The following is a 22,283-nucleotide window of genomic DNA, read 5'->3' as shown; positions in this document are numbered from 1 at the left end:
CCTCAAATAAACTGATAAGTCAGCAATTTAATTCAATCAAATATTATAATATAAATATATAAAGCACTGGGAGTCTCATATTAGTCATTTATCATGGAAGAGAAGATAGCGAAAATGATGCTCACTTGACAAAGAAAAGCAATGAGTGATGACTGCTATAAGTGAGGGGGAAGCAAACACAAATGCATTATTCTCGTTCCCTAAACCTGCTCCCATTAGTCCAATACTTAGTCTTTTTGTTTCTGCTGCTTGTCTTAAAGGCCTGGGGCAAAGAGCAAGGTTTAAAATCTCCCCAAAGCCCAGCAGTGCTGCACTGAGCTGAGGAAGACTATGGGGCTTTTAACTGCACACCCAGACAGACAGAAAGAGAGCGAGTGAGCACAGGAGAGACTGGATTAGAAATGCTCCATTGTTCCCTCAGATGGAATCTGTAATTTTGCATGTGCACAATCTACTCTTGTTAGTATAATTGAGAGAGCGCAGACAAAGACACAAGAATAATCACTGCCCACACTGTCTTTGTCTGTCTCTGCTGACTGAATACCCCATAGATAGGGCCGTATAGTATCATATGTTCTATTTCATTTTGTTTCGAATCGAAGATAAAAAATGAACAGATTTTGTGAATACTGTAACAATTATGATATGCTATTTGCTATTATATGCTATTATAATATGATATAATATGCTACATGTTATTTGGCCATTCGTTTTCTAAATACCATCTCAGTAGCAACCAAAGTAGCAAATATTCAAATCTTTTGTGAAAGTTTGAGTAATTTCTGCAAATCAGTTCTTTGGAATCTTTTTTTTTTTTTTTAAATGATTTGTGTTGTTATATTGAATGTGGTATAAGTATGGGGTCAATATTTTTTTTTTAACACATTTATTCAGCAAGGACGCATTAAAGTGACAGTAAAGATATTTATAATATTACAAGAGTTTTATTTCTCAAATAAATGCTGTTGTTTTTTAAGTTTATATATATATCAAAGAGTTTTGAAAATATTTATATAATTGTTTCCACAAAAATATTAAGCAGCACAATAGTTTTCAATATTGATAATAATAATAATTGTTTCTTGATCATTAAATCAGCATATTAGAATGATTTCTAAAGGAGCATGTGACACTGAAGAGTAAAGTAATCACATAAAAAAATAAAATAATTACATTTACGTGTTTTTGATCAAATAATTTCAGCCTTGTAGAGCAGAAGAAACTTAACACTTTAAAATTTTACTGACCCCATCTTACATATTCACCCAACTCTAACTGACAGCAACAGCATGTGATTATGAGAAAATCATGACAAGTTATTTGAATTCTACAGAAATCCACAGAGGTTTCTGCTGAATATTGTGGCCACAGTTTTCTGTGTAAATGTTGTCATGGAATCATGAGTAGAATAAATACCAAAATAGCATATAATGTCACTAGCACAAAAATGAATCGCTTTGTTTTGTTTATATTTACAATCACCATGTCTCTTCTGACTGACTAGCAAAAGGAGAGGAAATAACTTGTTTGTTCCTGCCACAACGGCCACCAAATATTTTACACTTTTAACACAGTCCCCACCCAGACACACTTCCCTCCTACACCCAACAACACACACACACACACACACAAACTTCTCAGGTATCAGATAATAATGTCTCTTTCCCTTAAGTCTTCTATCTCTGCCCTGACATCTTTTTTCTTTTTCCTTTATGTGGTGTGATCTATAGGTGCACTTCTTTTATTCTTTCTCTTTTATCCTTTAACCACCTTTGTTTGAACAAGGGAGAAACATTCTCTCCTCCTCTCCGCTCCTCTGCTTTGTTTTCTGTTCACAACAAGTGTAATTCTGCTTAGTCAATACACCTAAGAACTATTTTACAAAAACATGCTGAACTGAACTTGAGAAGAAAACCCAGCAGGTCAATTTCCAAACAGTGCTTCGAGTGTTTCACGGTAGCTCCATAAATACATTCCCGCTGTAATAGTGTTGACCTTTCTCTTTGTGCCTGGGAAACCAATTTAAGAACCCTCTAATAGTCCATCCACATTCACTGCTAATTGGCGCATGTCTCTTTAAACAATACCCGAAACCCTGAGCACCCAGAAACCCACCCTGCCCACGGGCGACTCTCTTCATTTCTCGCATTTTTCCATGGATTCCTGACAGGGAATGACCAACTTAGCTTGAGATGAGAGGGACTTGAAAGCCATGATGAAACACCCTTAGGAATAATGAAAAATAAAAAGGAGTGACAGAGAACAAGAGAGAGCCTGACAGTGAGAGGGGTTAAGAAGAGTTTAAAGAGGAGAGTTCATAAGAAGCTTATCACCACAGGTACTGAAGTATAGTTCACACAGCTTTGATACTTGTATCAACGGCATGGAAACCTTATGCACACCAGGATGGAAAGATTAACATCATCTTTTCTCAGGAAAGAAGGAGAAAAACAAGCACCTACAAAGATACACATCAGTGCAACAAGGATCCACATTTTATGTGTGATATTATCTGTCATAAATTTGTGATATGTTTGATATGGTTACTTGTTTTATGTATTTATTAAATTTTTGCATAGCACTTTGGCCGACCCTGTCGTTATTAAATGTGCTATAAATCAATAAACTTAATTTAACAAGGGTCCATTTCTTCGACAGGAAAATAATGTTTTATAAAGTTTAGAAAAACTTTTATTTTAAAATTATATTACAGTGAAACATTAGAATAGAATATAATAGAATAAATATTATATTATATTACATATTTTTATATAATATAAAATGTTATAATTTGTTATTTACAATTTTTACACGTATTATCATTTAAAAATAATAAGTTTATTTAAAAGTTTACATAATATAATATTTGTCTACATTTTTTCTGTATATAATGAAAAATTACCATCTATTACCATATTTTTTTAAATATAATAATTAATGTTTATTATATTATATTCATTATATTTTAAAATAATAGTAGAAGTTTATTTAAAAGTTTACATAATATAATATAATATAATACTATTTATTTACATTTTTCTGTATTTAATGAAAAATTATATTACCATTTTTAAATATATAATATAATATTTAGTATATTATTATATTATATTACAAAAATAATAAATCTAAACAGAAGATCTATGTACATTGATTATACAATAAAAATAATACAATTTTGAATGCACTGTTGTTGAAATTGTGGCACTTCCATACAGCTGACCTGAGTCATTTCCTGATCTCATCCCCCTCCGCTCTCATTCTTTCCTGTCACCTCTGTCCTATCCATAACAGTGTCACAAAGGCCCCCAAAATGAAACATTTTTTTTTCCATTTTAACACTCATCTCATATTCAACATCCTTATAAAGTCCAAAACCTACAATAGCTCAATCATTCATGTCAAACTACAAAAAACTAAAAAAAAGTTATATGTTTCTCCAATGACAGACAAAAGGAAGTCCTATTGTATACCCTTCAGCATGACAGCATCGGTAACCATTTCCATAGGACTAGCTCTGAAGACCTTCAAAGGACAGAAGATACGAACTGTTCATTAATCCAAATGAAGTGACAGGAGTACCCATCATGTCCCTAGGCTCTTGACCGTGTCTGTGCTCCGCAGAGCTCAATGAACCTGTAATGAGAGGCTGATGCTTCAAACGCAGACCAGTGCGTCAGACCCCCCATCTACCTCAGGCAGTCCGTCTTGGTTTCTAATATGGCATTATCATTATTTATGTTACTAATCGATTGCTTCTTTTATAAGAGCACAAGAACAAATATGGACAAAAATAAAAATGTAACTCATTTTTCACACTTAACATCCTGCACTGAGTTTTGAGCTAGTGCTAAAAATTATATAAAAAAGTAATTTGGTTCATAGCTTTTAACCTATAAAGTGACTTCATAGATAATCTGTCTGCCGGTCAGAGTGGAGGAGGATTGTGGCTTCCTCTGGGACCACCAGACTGGTTTCCTCTCTTTTGTTCAATAACGCACCATGACCTGGAACACCATGTTATCTCTGCCTTTCAGACGTGTTAATGATAAAGTGATGATGAAAGAAAGAAAGACTGAGGAAAGACTGATAATATACCAGAGTGACATCCCATGCTGATCAGTTTGACATCAGGTTGACAAAAAAAGGTAGTTAGAAAAGTAAAGCAAAGAAAAGAATGTGGATTTCAAACCACATTCAAGTGGATCAGGTGTGTAAACTTTCACAGTTTGACATCAAAGTCTGTATGGAAAAAAGGTTCACATGCATACTGTAATCTACAAATGTAAACCTCAGGTTGACATCAAATAATAGTATTTCTGTGGCTGAATTTCTTTCAAAATCCTTAGGGGGGGTCTTTCAGATCTTTCTCTTTCAGAAGGCCTCTGACCTGCGGATGAAGTTGGATCAGGACTAGCCCTATCGAGAGCCTACTGTGTCTCAAATAAAGCCCTCTCTAAGTGCAGCGGCCATACTGTATTCTCCTCAAAGGCTTTCTCATCTCCAACACAGAGCTTAGCATATCTCGTCTGCTGCTCTCATTCAACCCATTTAAACCTCTCTGAGGGGGAGACAGAGTCTGCTGTTCCATAATTACGTCGGTAAAATAAGCTAACCGAGACTGACTGCGGGGAGCACATATAGACTCTCAGGGGACCCAAAAACACTTTCTCTCAATGTCTGAAGTCACATTCATCTCTCTGATCTGTGCTTTTGTTGATAGTGCATTAGTGAAAAGTCAATTGCAAAGCTTTCAAGCAAAAGTGCTGAGATAGTCATACATGATTTTATTTTATTTTAAATTAATTTTTATTCTGGGCATTTATTTTTGTTATATTCTATTCTATTCTCCTGTATTATTTTCTGATGTGTACTTGTCCTGACAGTGCTTTAGTAAAAAAAAAAAGTTTCTGCAAAATGACAGTATTGTCACAGAGCTGCTTTACAGCCGAAACTGAATTAGATTCATAACTGATTAATTTTACAACATTAACACTGTTATTTTCCAGTTTATTAACGTGAAGCTGCTTTGCAACAATTTTGTGTAAAGCACTATATAAATAAATGTCACTTTCAAACAAAAGTGTTAAGAAATTTATATTTTAAATTCTATTTTAAAAGTCATAGTTAATTCACACCTGATCCACTTGAATGTGGTTTGAAATCCAATAAGATTTTTTATGTATCGCAATTAATTTTTATTTTATTTTATCATTTTAAACGTGACTATCAAACAAAGGTGTTGAGATATTTTTATTTTAAATGTAAATGTATTCTTTTGTTTTTCTATTCTATTCTATTCTATTCTATTCTATTCTATTCTATTCTATTCTATTCTATTATATTCTATTCTATCCTTAAAGCAATATGTCCATAATTCTTGTCTGTGCTTGTGTTGATAGCCTAGTGTCTTAGTAAAGTCATATGCAAAACTTCTACTTATCAAAAATCTATTCATTTTGTTTATTGAACTTTATAATTATAGTTTTTTTTCTATTCTATTATAGTCTCCTCTATCATGTCACATCCTTACCTTTCCTATTACGGGAATATAGTGAATGTTATTTACTTAATTCTGTTTGAATGAGCCATGTTCAAAGGCATTTTAATACACCTGACCACACATTCTCTATTAATGCCAGATGCTATGTTGCTTGGCAACAGTAAACAGTATTAACAGAATATCTGTGTTTTTACATCTTTTTGCAGGTGCTGACATTTTATACAAAGCAGTAAGTCACTTGAGACCATGCTTTACAGTGATTTTACCTCCACTTCACATCACCGCTTACCCACAGTGAAATCACTGTAACACATGGCCTCTCATGGCATTTTGCTTTATTTTTTCAGGTGTGTGTGAGATTCATCATTATGGCCACACTCATGTTTCTATCCGGATGTTCCACGTCCGCACACAATTCATCGCCATCATCCTAATTCATCTAGATGCACCAGTCATTATCAGGTTAGAGGCAGTGAAGTTGGGGGAAATGAGTGTAAATGGGGCTAATTTGTGTCCTCTGTCTGGGGAAAATGGAGTGATGACATGCAGGAAGAGAAGAGGAGGAGGACTGCAGATGGGTCCCCTCACTGATCAGAGGGGAGAAATGTTTGGCTGAAGGGCTCACGATTTACACACTTCCAATGACACGCTTGAACAAAGAGTCCCAGTCTGGGGAGAGAGAGAGAGAGAGAGAGAGAGAGAGAGAGGGAGAAATCGAGAGGGCAAGAGACAAAAGGATGAATACGGATGAGCATGCCTGGATGCTGCTGTGTTCTCTTCTCTCACTCAAAGATAAAATATCTATGTAGAAAGAGACAGCTTTTAAAATGCATGTTGAGGTCATCCTGGGAAAAGCCCCAATTTATTCAACTTGAATATATATAATAAAATAATCATGAGGCATATGAGACATCATAAATGTCCAAGGCATTTTATACAACCATATATATGCTGTGCCAGACTATCATTTCCTACAATAGTGAATTTCCCATAATATATCACAGCTGCAGACACTTATGTGTGATGTTACGTCATGTACTGATTAACGGAAAAACTACTTTAGATGCAATCGTTGAGACTGATGCACATTTCAAAAACTCTCACATCTCATTGTAACATGATAAAAAATAAGGTTAAAAATATTTGATAAAAATTTAATTAATAAAATTTAAAATCAAATTATAAAATCAAATGCTCAAATAATTAATAAAGTTTGCAACATATAATGAGAAATCTAACAAAAAACAAAACAAAAAAAAGGTTAATTTTAACAATAACCAAAAAAAATAGAGCCCTGCATGTCGGCCCGGGATGGAAAAAAATTGCGGCGCTGGTGGAAACTGGAAACAACACGAGACCGTGCTACCGCGACTGTCAAGAGCAGCTCGACAGTGTTTATAGTGTCCCGCAGCATGTGTGCTGTCAGCGCAGCTGAAGAGTTCTGCGTTCAAATTACCAGCAAAAGTAATTACCATGAATGTGTCCGGGGGAAATAGTAAGGAGATATTTGAATTATTTACTAATAAACTAGTGTTTTCTGAGTTTCTCGCCAATTCCACATTAGACGCACCTTTAGAGACAAGTGCATCTTCACAGATTATGATTATAATGAAAGTTTTTGTTTTCGAATTGATTTATTTCGTTAAGTAGTAATGTCTGTGAGGCATGTATTCGCTGACTTTAAGTTTATTTTTGTTCGTTTTCTCAGGCTTTCTCAGGTAATTCTGATAAGCTGTCGGACACAGGCTGGGCTAGGGCCTGAGCGTCTCGGGGCCAGGGCTGGGGCCAGGGCCTAAATCTGAGGCCCGTGCAGGGCTCTAAAATAAATAATAAAGTTTGTAACGTAATGATAAACAAAATAAAACACAAAAAACAACAAAACTGGTTCAACAAAAATAAATAATAAAATAATTCACTACAATATATAAAAATTAAAATTTTAATCAGATTTCTGCCACATATGCATAACGTGTGTAAAAACGCATCGGGGAAAAAATCTGTCTGAATAAACCTATTGATGCTTTTTATTACAGAGAGAGTACTACGGTCAGATTCAAACCTGTGTTTACTGTGTGAGCACCACAGTGCAACATACTTAGACATTCGATGACTGCAAAGCCAAGACACCAAAGTCATATCTCAGAGTGGAAAGTTGAAAAGATCACAGTTTGTGCAGTCTATAGCACCATGGCAAGCTCAGGCTGAACAAATTCTCAGCACACCCATGGTTATCTTGTGTCAAGTGTTGTGTGAGAGAATGGCCACTAATGCTGGCAGTTCACACATCCAGAACGAGCACACGCACTCAAAGCTTTGGGATTCCTGCTTCTGACAGTGAATGAGAGGTAGGATAAGAATTTGGCTCGAAGCCAACAGCTCTTCTCGTCTGGCAGGAAGCCCCAGTGGAAAGGAAAAGAGGGGTGGAGGAGTCACTGAAAGCCACACCGGTGCTCTACAGCTTTTCCTCAGCACACCTGAGACCAACGAACAGAAACTTCCACAGCTGATGAGAACAACCTACAAGCCCTGACAGGACTGGAGAGAGGAAATGAGTGTGTTCATAAGGCCTCAATCCATCTTTAGGACCTTAAGAGACTTCATTTGGGAAGGAGGGGTAATCTTGAGTGCTGGGGTTCCATCATTCTCTCATTCTTCCACTCTCTTATTCTCTAGCTTCATTTTTTTTGCACCTGCATCAACAAGCAGAACCTCACAAACGAAGTGCTCCTTCAAGAAAATAAGGGAGAGGAAAAAAGGGCAGGGAGTTGAAAGACTTGAGCTTTTGCTTTGGGCCCTGAAAGGACAGGAATGTCACACACAAACAGAAGAGAGACAGACAAACTACAAAAGCAAAGACAGAATGAAAGCTCTTTAGAAGAATAGCTTTCTGACTATTCAACCATTTCTTTCTTTTTTTCATTTATGTATCTCTCTCTCATTTTAAAGTCAAATTAAGGCTAACCAGGACTGCTGGATAAAGCCAAGAGAGATCTGATCAAAAAAAAAAAAAAAAAAAAAAAGCACAAAATATTAGTTAATTGCATAAGGTTAGATTTAATTTTGCAATAAAATTAAAGCTATTAAAATGAAATTCTGAAATGAAATTCGTCCTCATTTGTAAGTCGCTTTGGATAAAAGCATCTGCTAAAAGACTAAATGTAAATGAAATAAAATAAAACCAAACAAAATAAAATGAATAAAAAGTTATTCTTTATACCTTATATTGTATATTCTTATTGTTTGATTGCAATATATAGAAAATACGGTTAATTTTGCTACATTGTTCCATTCTCTTTTACAAGAAGTGGAACTAACTTTACAGGAACTGTCCATGCCCTCCATGAACGTATACTGGTTTGTGGTTATGGGTGAAGTAAACTAGATCTCAGTGCTGGATGATTTCTATACGGTTGGAAGGCAATGAATCTTATCTCTTCATCAAGATATTTTGTGTGTGTGTGTGTGTCCGCTAGAGAGACTCAGCCTTTAACCACAGAGACACAATAGAGCTATTTCAGAAGCACACGCACGCCATTGGCCAAACCACTACAGATCAATACCCCATTACCACATCAGTGCCAGACACTATTTAATCTCAGTTCAGAGCTAGACTTACTGCTGACCAACCTGTCCTTTAAAAACCACCTCCATCTCACACACATCCTGCCAGCACACAGCAAAAAACCACTCACTCACATACCCAACCATATACACCACAGATCTCACTTTCTCCCCCTCAGCAGGCTGTCATGTCCCACAGAAGGTGTCTCATCAAAGTGCGTCAGCAGTGAACACACTTTACCAGACTGCTAATGAGAAGGCTGCTCATTCTGCCAAAATCCTGCAATTCATGAAACAGAAGTTTGTATTGATAGGATCATATCTAAGCATTTCATATAGATCAGAAGTACAACTGTATAATATTTAAAAACACAAACTTCCCTTACCAGTCTACACAAACTATTTACAAAAATTAGTATCTAGGAGAACATTAACATATGACTGCCCACATTTACATATGAATGACCATGCAGTATAGAGTAGAGGTGGCATAAACTAAAACATAGCCAACCAAATTTTTATGCTTTAATAGAGATGTTGCGATAGATAGAACAAAGTATTATTTGCATAACAATAGTATACAATGTTATGTTTCTAAAGGCCGGGACACACCAAGTCGACTTCAAAGAACTAGCGGCAACAAAAGCCAACGATGTTGTCTTCTCTCGTTGGCAGCGTTGGACCAAAAACCATGCTTGAACACACCACACAGACTACAGCCGACAGCAAACTAAAACGTGTGTTCTGCGCTTGGAAGGAATCAACTGTCTATATCAGCAGTTATCAATAGTATGCATTAATCATTTAAAATAAGAAACCGAAATAAGTATATATGAGATATACACAGATATACAACATCTAAACAAAGCAGTGCTTGCTTACCATTTTGAATATCAGTTATGTTGTTAACAGCAGAATATACAGAATTAGTTATAGTTCTAGTGCAGTTGAAAATAAATATTATAGCCAGGATTCAGAGATTGCATCTGTGATATTTTTAACATCACATTGCCTGGAGGACTTACACCATCAAGCTAACAAAGAGAAAACGTGTGTCTCACTACGAAGAGTGTAATCTTTCTTGAACGGGACCACGATGCCCCAGGCAGCAAGTGTGTGACTTTATATTATTGTAATCCTCTGCCCTGCTGTATGTAAAAGCCACAGTGAAGCTTCACAGCCTGTGCATTTGTGCTGCATGGAGCTGGAATCACAGAAAAAAGCTTTTGCTGAAAGCAAGAGGCTGCTTTTATCCACACAACCTCTCCTCTCCTCTGTGCCAAACAAGCAGAAGAGGCTCAACAAAACCTGCACCCGCATGCCACAAGGCAAGAATGAAGACACTTATGTCTCTGCTTAAAAGAAAGCTAATTTGGAAAGTAAAATAGACCAGCATGCAACAGTAGTCGCTCCTTTCAGACTGAGATCAGATCTCTTCCAGGTCAGTGGAGGATATTGAGAGAGCCAATCTTTTCTCCCTGATAACCGTGCTGAAGGGGAGTCTCCTTTGTGCTTTTACTGAAAGGATGTTAGTCCCAAACAGAGCAAGTTTGATTAAGCAGCATTAAAGGGATAGTTCATCTAAATTTTTTGTCATTTACATGGAACACTTTTTAATACAATGAAAGTTAATGAAGTCCAGAGCTGTCAAGATGCAAGTGTTCTTCTGAAAACTTTTGGTCAGATCTCTTGTGATCTCCAGAAGTGCTCTCCCTAAAGTCGTTAAGTGAATGAGTAAGTAATCTGTGGTTTGCCTGTAGCTGTGTGGCCCGTCTCAACAGGCTTGCGGTCTGAAGATCTTCGAAGATTAAAGTGGTGGTGATGGCGCAGTGGATAAGACACATGCCTTTGGTGTGAGAGACCCGGGTTCGAATCCACTGTGAGACACCAATGTGTCCCTGAGCAAGACACTTAACCCCTAGTTGCTCCAGAGGTGTGCGACCTCTGACATATATAGCAATTGTAAGTCGCTTTGGATAAAAGCGTCAGCTAAATGAATAAATGTAAATGTAAATGTTAAAGTGATATGAAATGTGTCAGATCAAGGCCTTTGCTCTGACAGGTAAATTTAAATGGTTAAACAGTTGTGGATTTTCCTCGATAAATAATTGTTTGACTTAAAGATGCTTGATCTAGGTGTTAAAATCCATTCACAACTTCCTGCACCCGCTCTCTCACACAAAGATCACATTACTAGAGTTTAAACACACACATGCACATACTTCCAGTTCCTATAACCAAAATTGCACAGCCACTTTGTTTTTCTTTTGGCTTTGCAGGAATCACTTCCTTATGGAATGGGACTTCTGAAACAGTGCATTTGTGTGTGAGTCTTCCTGCCTTGGGGTTAGAAATGTAATTTTTCTGGTTCTACAGGATTTAGACCAGAAGAGATGCCTCTTGTATCATTATGAAAAAGCATGATATATACAAACGTCAGCAAGACCATTTACACACACCCTTACTTTAGGCATGTTCCGATAAACAAATGACAGTACTTGGAAAAAAAACCCCACTTCACTCAATGTCCCATTGCTCTCCTGCCTTTAACAGAACTTAAAGGTAAAAGGTCAGATATTGTGACCTTAGAGGAAATATGGTAACACCATGAATGTTTTGTTTTCTTCTAGGACATTTTTTAGAAACCTACACTGCACACAATTTGTGAAACAAAGGCACAGATGTATGTTTCTAATTCATTTTTTCTCCCATTACCCCGTCCTCATCACCTCCTGTGGGTCTACGCTTAAACAACCAGTCAAGTGCTAATATTGAAAGAGGAGGACACGCTGAATCAATGGAGGACACGCTGCATTAAGAAACAGACATTAGCAGGAGACAATGGGGAAAATCTGTCAGGTCTCGCACATAAACATCTAACATGAGGATTATAATATCTCATACAATACAGACTATTCCTGGTGGGTTTACAGAGGACACAATGTCACAGATAATCCATAATGGTTATGAATTTCTTGTTTGATCCTTTCTGTCATTTGGTTTCTAGGTTATATGTATTCATGAGCTGTCAGTGAGAACAATAGCTGTGTGTGTTTGATCGCAGCTTGAAAAAAATCGTATGAAACTACTTTAGAGTATCTGTAACAAGTTTAGATATAAATACCTTGGAAAAACTCTCGAAACAATTTTCTAACCTCTTTGAAAGAGATCAAATGCAGGTGCAACAGAAACCAATCAAATGTGGCCTTAATGTCTTTCTATCTTACTGAAAGTTTGTTGTTTTTCACTTTTGATTAATGTCCTAACTAATTAAAAGTATGAATTTTTTTCAAGTAAAAAAAAAAATCTTACTCGCACTTAAACTTTTAAATAGTAGTACATATCTCTCTCCCTCCTTATTTTAGTTCTGACACTCTTAATGAACACAAAACCTAGCCTTTCTCTCTTTATCTCCTCATCTCTTTCATTATCTTCATTAATGTGTACTTTAAACATGCTGTGGCAGTGCTGTGACCCATTTAAGCCGTATTTCCTAACCCCCCCCCCCATTTTGAGTGAAGCAAAACAACATGATTGCCTTCCTAAGCCTTCATATACATACACAAACACACTTAAAAATACAAATACAGTATTAGACCAATAAAGTGTTTAAAATACAAGCACATGGATACTGACCCACACTCATGCTTGAACACACACGTCCCATTTCACTTGAATAACCAGCAACTACCGAAAGGTCTGCAATTGCCAAAGAATCTCCTGTATTTTACATGTTAACGTGGGTTTTTGCATTTCTTATGCACAGTATTTGAGGAACAATCCTGTCTGCTACTTATTGACCCAAACTACTGGGCTACCGCCGGAAATCAATTTGACTGTGTGATAGCTTTTTTGAAGGAAGGAGTGTGTTTATTGAGTCTAATCCATAGATTAAACAGTGTATGACGAGAGCAAGACAGACGCACATGATAAAGTCCAGATATGAGCTCTTAAAGGAGACAGGTAGTCTCTGTCCAGTCTGTTTCCGAGGGGGGCATCAGTGATTATGATGGTGTAGGAAGAGTGTGGTTCATTGTTTGCTGTGTTTGCTCCTAGACTGAAGTATGCAGGAGTCTTTGTTTGGCCCGTCTGAGTTCCTCCACAGCGTACTCTATGGTAATTCATTCATAAAGCCAATAGGCCGCTGGGAGACCTCAGGCGACCGAGGAATCTGGCACCCCGTGTGCCATCTCTGTCTGACTGTGAACAGCTGAGACCTGCAACAGTGACCCCCTGAGCCCAGACAGACCAGTATAAATATTAGTGGTCCACTGCATCTAGGTATTTCTTTCAGGTTTGATTGTCTCTTTAACTTGCTTAAACACATTTTAGGTGTCTTTATACAGTACGTCATCTTTTATCCTATTTATATTTCACTTTCCTGTCTGTTTTCTTTTGTATCTTTCCTCAGAATCTTAGCTCAGTTGTTTTTTTTAGTCATCTCATCACAATGAATCACATTCCACAGATCTGTAGACCACACACACACACACACTCCTACACAAAAACACACACTGAACTATCCTGGAGCTGCTCTGGTGGTTTACAGTAAAACTTTTAAATGAGGCACATAATTTATGAGGTAACGCAGCAGAACTTAACCAGGCTGCAATTTCAGACAGACTCTTACACACAGATCTGTTGACAGATCTGCAAATACAATACATTCTGGTAAAGCATGGTGTCACTCAAGTTTTCTACTAACAAAAATGTTAATATTGAAGATAATTTGTGGCAGAGCGGCAAAAATAAGAGAGCAAACTTGGAAGATTTACTCCGTTCAGTGAGAAAATTCACACGCACACACAAAGGCAGCATGTGAGAGAGAATATACACTGACGGATCCTCCTCCTTGACTTCCAAACATTTCTATCTGGATGAGGGGTTTTTATGACCGCAGAACCATTTGGTTTTTAGACCTCTCAAAACAAACCCCACATACACACTTTAAATACACTCGGCATATTGATTGTCCAACAAAGGCACACAACACAGACTTTTAAAGCCTCTATGGCGAGTAAACCTTATTAACCAAGCAGTGTGACATTTATCACTGTCAGCCGTCCACTCGAGCACAGTCCCAGGGGACCCAGAGAGAGTCCAACAGACAGACATAAATGTCCAATTGCAAAGACATTTTGGAGACAGTAAAACAGCATGGAAAAACAGTTGGTAGTGTGGCATACCTCAGAGGTATATCCTAGGTTTGTTTTTGTTCCTCAATAAAGTATCCAAACACCAGGAGTGTGAATGTCTTCTAGCTCAGTTCATACAGGTAATGTCTCCTCCATGTACTGGCTGTAATCCTGCACGTCTCTGTGTCTCTTGTCTATCACAACTCCACAACACACTCACTCCAACCATGTGAGGATGAGTCTGTCCGCTGAGAGCGCAGAAAGAGGTGTGTGTGCGCTCTCTCTCGCTCTCTTTCTCACCCATTTGCACAACCCTCCCCGTTCCTCCATTTGCTTCTCCTCCCCCTCTCCTTCTCACCTCCCCCCTCGCTCTTCCCCCTCTCCTTCTCCCTCTCATTTCACCTCCTCTGAATCAACAGTATCTGCCAGCACGCAGCCCGGGTCTTTGCCCCTAAGCTTTAAGACACCCCGTTTCCTTTTAAATTGCTTGCCTGTGAGCCCCTAAGATAACATACTTGTGTACACAAGACCCACACAAGCACATACACACATAGTACTGCAACATAATACATGTATGTCATACATTTAAATAATTTTACTATAAAGTATAAAAAAACTTAAAAATACAATTACTGTTAAAAAAAGTTGCGGTATTATGTATGTAAAATAAAATAAAAAATATACATGTGTTATGTTGTGGTATTATGAGAGTAAAATTATACAAAATAAAATTAAAAAGTAAAATAAAAGGTACAAACATTATGTTGTGGTATTAAGAAGAAACAAATAAAATAAAATGTGCACATTATGTTGTGATATTATGTAAAAAATTAAATGAAATAAAATACAATAAATGTAAAATAAGTCAAATATTTTTCAAATTTTGTTTCATTACAGCATAGAATAAAATAAAAGGTTAAGGTTTAAAATGTAACGCAAAAAGGGGCTTTTTTTGTGCGTGTACTGATGCTTGGGAAAGCTGTGTGTGAAAAAAAAAGTCAAAGTATTCCGATGTCACATCTAATGTGCAGCTCATGTGTTTTATTTTTAATGGTCAGATTTTTACAAAGACAAGTATTTTAATTGTTGCACTGAACAATCAAAACTAAGATATACAACAATACAATCTACTGAATTGTCCCCCAAAACCTCATTTTAATTTGTGTAAAATTAAAGGCGTCTAGCCAAAATCCATAACACACATTACAGATCAGGCCTATAGAGAGAACCTTCCTTGTTTTTCTGTGGATTTATGGCTGAAAACAGAGATGTTGTGCAATGTTGCGGGTCATATCCGCCTCTGGCTAGTATATCAGTGGGAGAGGGGGGCGTGGGAAACTCTGCACTGATCCTAGTTGTGGAGATCAGGGATTTAAACCCACGGCAAGCTGCTGGGAGCCGCCACTGCACAAATAACTAGTATTATTATTTCAGAGACCCCACTGTAAACGCTGGTCAATGAGTAACTAGTGTTTACAAACCTACTGAATAGAAACCATAGGTGTATGCATGCATGTACATTCCTTAAGTGTTTCCTCTACAGGTTGCCACAGAACCAACCTCTTCATGCTGTTGTGTCACAGTACAGAGAGAGTTTGAAGTTAGGAATTCTATTAAAAAAGCATATTAAAGTTACAAACTAGTTTACTATATAGATTTTCACATACACAAACACGTCCCCATATTAATGCAGTCATGCACACACAGATATGTACACTTACATGGTCTCAGGCTTAGATACAAGTAAAGAGTGACAAACACAGTCATCAAGCTGGTTGTAACTCTGGGAAAGTGTCTCTGGGTCAGGCTTAAGATGAGGGTGGCTGTGTGGCCAAGATTCTCATGATTAGGAGGGACAGATTTAGAGCATTTCACACAGATCAGTGACTATGACAAAACCTACGTCTATAGTGACGTCCTGGATGCGAGGGGAGGAGATATATATATATATATATATATATATATATATATATATATATATATATATATATATATATATATATATATGTATATACACACACACACATTCTATCTACTGAAACGTAAAGCTTATGCCTTCAAAAGACTTTAAATGTACTTTTGAATTATTTTTAAAGCTTGAACTCTCCAGTCCACATTTATTGAAAATGCAAGGAAAAGATTTACTAGTATATAATAATTTAGAGATTTTAAAGGAACATGCATCATTGCAAGACACCTGATAGTGTGGATTCTCCTGAAATCGATTTTATAACTGCTTCAGTACTCCAACAGTGAGAGCCGAACATGTCTGTGCAAGGAGAAGGGCGTGGCGAATTAGATGATGTCCCGTACTGCTTTTCATCACCTAAACTTCCTCTCAGAACAAAGCCGACACACCTTTACTCCTTCAGGCTGTTGATGACATTCACACAACAAACAGGCTCTAAGGAATCACAATGATGTTTGTATCTGACATACAAGAAGTGAATAGAATTAAAGTTTGGTGATGATTTACCCACAAGCCCACAAGTGAATTCTGCTAATCCATTGGCTGAATATCAGTCACTGCTGACTGGCCGACCGCCACACTACAGCGATACGATTACAGAAGGCATGAGCGTGTTTAGACAAGCACAGAGAATAATGAGTCAAGGTGTGAGATGCTCCACCTGTATGCTATTCTCCAGTGTCTCACACATTGTCAGTCAGATCACAGGACTATAATTCCCTGACCCTCTAACAAACACTCACAAGCTCAAATAAACATACCTAACTGCTACCACAACTTCAGTACAAAGTTATTCCTGATCAAGAAACAACATGATATACTTCATGAAATAAGATGCTTTATATGTTTTTTGAGACCAATTCAGCATATTAGTCTATAGACCCACAAGTCTTGCTTTTGTTCATAACACATTAAAGATGTGTGTACTCTTGACTAAAGTCTACTGCTTGTGCTCTATATATTTCCAACATGAGATTTACGGCTGATAACAAATCTCATTGTGCTTTCACAGATGAGTAAGCTGAAGCTTCCCGTCAAATGGTTTTAATCAGAATTCACAAACGGAAAGAAAAGAAGCTACTATAAGAAAATGTCATACACAATAGAGCAGGTAAGACTGCCATTCTCTGATCTTCATTGACTCAAACTCTGATAAAAGGTGCGGGCGGCTGAAGGGGATAGAAAAATTACATTAAGAATCAGTTCAAGATGACAGGGGGAGATTGAGAGAGTAAAAGAGAAAAATTGTGAAAGGAAAAATGGAATGATAGAACACCAACCCCACCTCTCTGTTCCCTTTTCTCTTTCACTGATTTAAGACTTCTGATTGGCATGGATTATTCATTTGGTATGCAAATTGTGTACAGTTGTGAATTTATTATTTATCTTTAATGTTTCTTAAACAGTATAATATACACTCACTGGCCACTTTATTAGGTACACCTTGCTAGTACCGGGTTGGACCCCCTTTTGCCTTCAGAACTGCCTTAATTCTTCGTGGCATAGATTGCCTGTTGATTGAGACTGTTGAATCTCCCGTTCCACCACATCCCATAGGTGCTCTTTTGGATTGAGATCTGGTGACTGTGGAGGCCAATTGAGTAAAGTGAACTCATTGTCATGTTCAAGAAACCAGTCTGAGATGATTTGAGCTTTGTGACATGGTGCATTATCCTGCTGGAAGTAGCCATCAGAAGATGGGTACACTGTAGTCATAAAGGGATGGACATGGTCAGCAACAATACTCAGGTAGGCTGTGGCGTTTAAACGATGCTCAATTAGTACTAAGGGGCTCAAAGTGTGCCAAGAAAATATCCCCCACACCATTACACCACCACCACCAGCCTGAACCGTTGAGACAAGGCAGGATGGATCCATGCTTTCATGTTCTTTACGCAAAATTCTGACCCTACCATCTGAATGTCGCAGCAGAAATCGAGACTCATCAGACCAGGCAACGTTTTTCCAATCTTCTATTGTCCCTATTGAGCCTGTGCGAATTGTAGCCTCCGTTTCCTGTTCCTGTTCCTGTTTCCTTAGCTGACAGGAGCGGCACCCGGTGTGGTCTTCTACTGCTGTAGCCCATCTGCTTCAGGGTTCGACGTGTTGTGCGGTCAGAGATAGTATTCTGCATACCTTGGTTGTAACGAGTGGTTATTTGAGTTACTGTTGCCTTTCTATCATCTCTAACCAGTCTGCCCATTCTCCTCTGACCTCTGACATCAACAAGGCATTTTCGTCCACACAACTGCCGCTCACTGGATATTTTCTCTTTTTCAGACCATTCTCTGTAAAGAATCCCTATGGTTATGCGTGAAAACCCCAGTAGATCAGCAGTTTTTGAAATACTCAGACCAGCCCGTCTGGCACCAAAAACCATTCCATGTTCAAAAAAGTCACTTAAATCCCCTTTCCTCCCCATTCTGATGCTCGGTTTGAACTTCAGCAAGTCGTCTTCACCACATCTACATGCCTAAATGCATTGAGTTGCTGCCATGTGATTGGCTGATTAGCAATTTGTGTTACCAAGCAATTGAACAGGTGTACCTAATAAAGTGTCTGGTGAGTGTGTGTGTGCGTGTGTGTGTGTATATAATATACTATATATATATACTGCCGCACCCGTTAGGCGGCTGACGGGCCAGGATGCCGGGCCGCCGAATCCCCCAGAAGCGCCGGGAACCCAGGAGATGGACGAAGCCGCGCAAGAGACGCCGCCGCCACTCGCTCCCGGCCCCGAGAGGGGAGCGCATGCGGCCACCGGACTCCGCCCCTCCCCTGGACCCTTCCCTGACGAACACTACCCTCCTTCACTATCCCCGCGGCACAATGAGGACACCAGATTCCCCGTTTATTTGGACACTTTTCCCCCTATGGACACTTTTGTACATTTTATTGTTTAATAAAAACCTCTCCGAGGCTTGACGCCACACCCACTGTGTCTGTCGTTGGCTCCTCCCGCCACAATATATATATATATATATATATATATATATATATATATATATATATACACACATACATACACATACATACACACACACAGTTAGGTCCATATATATTTGGACACAGGCATAATTTTTATTATTTTAGCTGCTGACCAAAACATATTCACGTTACAATTATATAGTGAATATGAGCTTAACGTGCATACTCTGAGCATTGATTTGAGGGTATTCTCATCAAAATTGGAGGTTAAGGAATTACAGCTCTTTAATAAGTACCTCCCCTCTTTTTCAAGGGACCATAAGTAATTGACTCAAAAGCTGTTTCATGGACAGGCGTGGGCTATTCTTTCGTTATTTCTACATCAATTAAGCAGATTAATGCTCTGGAGTTGATTCTAAGTGTACCATTTGCATTTGGAAGCTGTTGCTGTGAACCCACATCATGCGGCCAAAGGAATTCTTCAGTGAAACATACAATTGTTAGGCTTCAAAAACAAAACAAATCCATCAGAGAGATAGCAGGAACATTAGGAGTGGCCTCATCAACAGTTTGGTACATTCTGAGAAAAAAAGAAAGAACTAGTGAGTTCAGTAACATGAAAAAGCCTGGACGTCCATGGAGGACAACAGTAATGGATGATCGGAGAATCCTCTCCAAGAGGTAGGCGTGTCACTGTCAAAGTCTACAATCAAGAGAAGACTTCATGAGAGCAAATACAGAGGGGTTCACCACAAGGTGCAAACAAGGCCAGATTAAACTTTGCCAAAAAACATCTAAAAAAGCCAGACCACTTCTGGAAAAGCATTCTTTGGACGGCTGAAACTAAGATCAACCTGTATCAGAATGACGGGAAAAAAGAAAAAAGTATGGAGAAGTCTTGAAACAGCTCATGATCCGAAGCATACAACTTCATCTGTGAAACATGGTGGAGCAGTGTGATGGCATGAGCGTGCATGGCTTCCAGTGGCACTGGGTTACTGGTGTTTAGTGATGACGTGACAGAAGACAGAAGCAGCTGGATGAATTCTGAAGTGTATAGGGATATACTGTCTGTCCAGATTCAGTTAAATGGAGCAAAGATGATTGCGTGGCGCTTCATAGTACAAATGGACGATGACCCAAAACATACAGCAAAAGCAACCTAGGACTTTTTGAAGGTAAAAAAACAAAAACAAAAAACAAAGGAATATTCTGCAATGGCCAAGTCAATCTCCTGATTTCAACCCGATTGAGCATGCATTTCACTTTCTGAAGACAAAACTAAAGGCAGAAAGACCCACAAACAAACAACAACTGAAGTCAGGTGATGTCCAAGAGTTCCAGACTTTGAAATTGTGTCAGTGTTCAAATATATATGGACCTAACTGTTTGTCTGTATATATGTATGTGTGTATTTTAATTGAATATTAAAAAGATAATAAAAATAAATATAAAAAATAATAAGAAACATAAAACTATGCATCATAATGTTTTTATTTTATTTTATAAAGTTTATTATTATTATTTTTATTAGTATATCTTATTTATTTTCATATTCATTTTTTGTTTTGTATTTTATTCATAATATTAATGTTTAATTTTAACAAATTACACATCATGATGTTTCTTTTAAATTTTTAATATAAAAGTTATATTTAGTGTAAAAGTACTTCCATAATTTAAATTTGGTTACCAGATGTTTTCTCAGACTTTTGTAAAACATTAGTGTGTGAGATTTGTCTCTCCATATCTAAATCTTATTCTATATCTAGTTCCTCTTTCACCTTCGCTCCCGTAAGCCACACACTCGCTAACATTATCGGCTCTCTTATCTCTAACTGACTCTGCAGCGTGAAAGTGAGGTCACACTGAAATATAGGACATATATAAATTTTATCAAGCAACTTACCATGAGACAACTCCCTCATAATCCATACACATACACAAATACATGCTGAAACAGCACACAAAGCTGCAGGTGTTTGGAACTAAGTGTCTCAACTAAACTGCCTGTGGACCCTCCAAACCTGTCAGTTTTCTCTTTACAATTATACAGACCATACACAAGGGTAGATCATGCCGTCATTTGTGCGATAAACACCACTGCTCTGCCCGCAGCAAGGTTGGCATCGTCAGCCTGAAGCTACAGAGGCCACCTGGATAAACAAATGAATAAATCATCTCAAGAACACCTGTGACTACAGCCACAGAGCGGCTACAGGGAGTCTGAATCACAGCATGAATTCTAAAAACAGAAACAACTTATTAAGAGTTTATCATCACGGAGAACATGAAACATGACAGGAAGATGTGCCATTTGGCATTTCCCCCTCTTTATTTATGGGTATGAAGCCGTTATATTATATAATATAGGCCTTCAAGCATTTTCTTTTCCTTGGCCAGTGAAAAAGGAACCTGAAATACATTTTTGGTTCCTTGTTAAACAGTAAGGATGAGAAAAAAAGACAAATTGCAATTTAATATTTCATTCTCTGATAAAAGACAAAGTGTGACGTCCCGGATGTGACTTATCAACTGATAACAATGATCTGTGCAAACAAAGTCCCTCTGAACATTAAGGAAAAATCATCTATGACATAAGAACACACAGAGAGAAGAATAAAGATTAGTTATGTTGTGTATAACGATTTTTGTACAAACAAACCCTCTGTGATGTATTTACAGTGACACCTTGTTAGGTTTAAATTCCAAACAGGAACATTTAATCACAGGAAAACATGTAATTATTTAACTTAAAATAATTATTCATTACACAATAACAGCTTTTTATGTGGTTCTATGAGTGTCAAACACCACATCTAGGATGCTTTTTTCTTCATTCAAAATTTCAAATTCATTCAAATTTTTCATCTGTAAAAAAACAGTAATATTGTGAAATATTATTGCAATGGAAAATAACAGTTTTCTATTGAATATATTTTGAAATGTAATTTATTCCTGTTATGGCAAAGCTGAATTTTCAGCATCATTACTCCAGTCTTCAGTGTCACATGATCCTTCAGAAACCATTCTAATATGCTGATTTGCTGCTCAAAAAACATTTCTTATTATCAGTTTTTAATTTTTACTGTCACTTTTGCTCAATTTATTGCATTCCTGCTGAATAAAAGAACTGATTTCTATAAATAAATAAAAATCAAGCTTTTAAGCATTTAAGCCTTTAGAT

At 37.5% G+C, this 22,283-nt stretch overlaps 2 protein-coding genes across 2 annotated transcripts in view; both read right to left on the bottom strand.

Moving 5' to 3' along the window:
- Window positions 1–14,469, bottom strand: part of LOC306864324 (rho guanine nucleotide exchange factor TIAM1-like) — a 59,835-nt gene extending 45,366 nt beyond the window's left edge. Inside the window, exon 1 of the mRNA XM_079408281.1 lies at window positions 14,251–14,469. The gene's annotated coding sequence lies outside the window, so the exon portion shown is untranslated. The remainder of the gene's footprint in view (window positions 1–14,250) is intronic.
- Window positions 1–19,112, bottom strand: part of LOC306864330 (T-complex protein 1 subunit theta) — a 163,546-nt gene extending 144,434 nt beyond the window's left edge. Inside the window, exon 1 of the mRNA XM_079408293.1 lies at window positions 18,783–19,112. The gene's annotated coding sequence lies outside the window, so the exon portion shown is untranslated. The remainder of the gene's footprint in view (window positions 1–18,782) is intronic.
- Window positions 19,113–22,283: the final 3,171 nt, after the last annotated feature.

Source organism: Barbus barbus (assembly GCF_936440315.1).
Source record: "Barbus barbus genome assembly, chromosome: 45".
NCBI classification, from domain to species: Eukaryota; Metazoa; Chordata; class Actinopteri; order Cypriniformes; family Cyprinidae; genus Barbus; species Barbus barbus.
This window is presented reverse-complemented; position numbering and strand designations above follow the sequence as displayed.